Raw genomic sequence first — 1,238 nt, forward strand, 5'->3', positions numbered from 1 at the left:
TTCAGAATCACTTTTAGATAAAGGAACATGTCTTTTGTTGTTTAGTTACAACAGAAAGTTTTGTAACTACTTCTGCTGAAGTCGGACATTCTTAGTCTGGTCACGGGTTTGTGGATTGCTGCCTTCATCTCAGATTTTTTTCAAGTGATTTGAGAAGGTCTCGTACTCTCCTAAAAGGCTGTTTCACAGTTGGCAAGAGATGAGGCAACCAGCCTCTTTGGAGGTTGGACAGAGATGGGTATCTAACTGCCAGTTTCAGACTCCAAACAAAGATAGTGTGTGGATGAAACAAACACGAGTATCGAGTCTGCTGTAAGTCGACCGACTAAAATAGCAACACTGCATTGAAGGCATTTATTCAAAAGAAAGGATTTTTCTAGATGGTCCGTCTTGTACTTGAAGAAATGAGTCAGGTGGATTCAACGCTCAATGTTTTCATTCGATTATTCAAGCAGTTTTACTTGTACTGGTAAAAATTACAAATAGTTTTGCCCAACCAGTAACACAAGCAACAAAAGAGGGTGATTTCGGGCTACGTAAACATGATTGGTTGATTTAAAGTTAAAATCTACAAAATCGCAGTTTTGTTCTTTTTGGCGACACCTATGGCGATAAGCGGTAATTGCAGCTGTGTTTTCAGACTTTACTTCCCAAGGATCCAAGCAGTGTGTCCTATGTGATGTCTGGAAATTGAAGAATAAGCCAGTTGCATTATTGCTGCTCACCCTCTCTGGTGGAACAACCACTGCTGGGTGACAGAAAACTTGTCACTAACTGTGTGCTACATGTGCTTTATCCCGGGAGTGTCTCCACTAACATCCAGCTCTTTCAGTTCATAACAATGCAATTGTAAGTGGTTTCATTCAGTGATATACTGACATAACAGGCAAGTACATAAATTACATTCTGTAAGATTTTAACTATTTCATCATTGTCAGTCAGCGGATAACATCCGACTAAATGAAGCTGGAAACAAAAGAGCAATTCAGTCTGACACTGCACATTCAGTACTGGTTGTGAAGCAGTTTGACATCTACAAGGCTGCAAACAAACATGATCGAAAGTACAAGGGGGCCGACGGGCCACCTGCTGCTCGTGGGCTCCCATTACTCCTCGCTACGCCCCTGCCATTCATTTTAAACCCACAATAAAACGAAAGCGTCTTTTTGTGTGGCAGCCAGACACAAACACGGATCTGGTTTAACTGTGGTACTGGATTTCAGCTGAGACTCGGGTCG

The sequence above is a fragment of the Embiotoca jacksoni genome, unplaced genomic scaffold (genome assembly GCF_022577435.1).
Source record: "Embiotoca jacksoni isolate LCO1_2020_lvr unplaced genomic scaffold, fEmbJac1.0.p SCAF_3, whole genome shotgun sequence".
Classification (NCBI taxonomy): Eukaryota; Metazoa; Chordata; class Actinopteri; family Embiotocidae; genus Embiotoca; species Embiotoca jacksoni.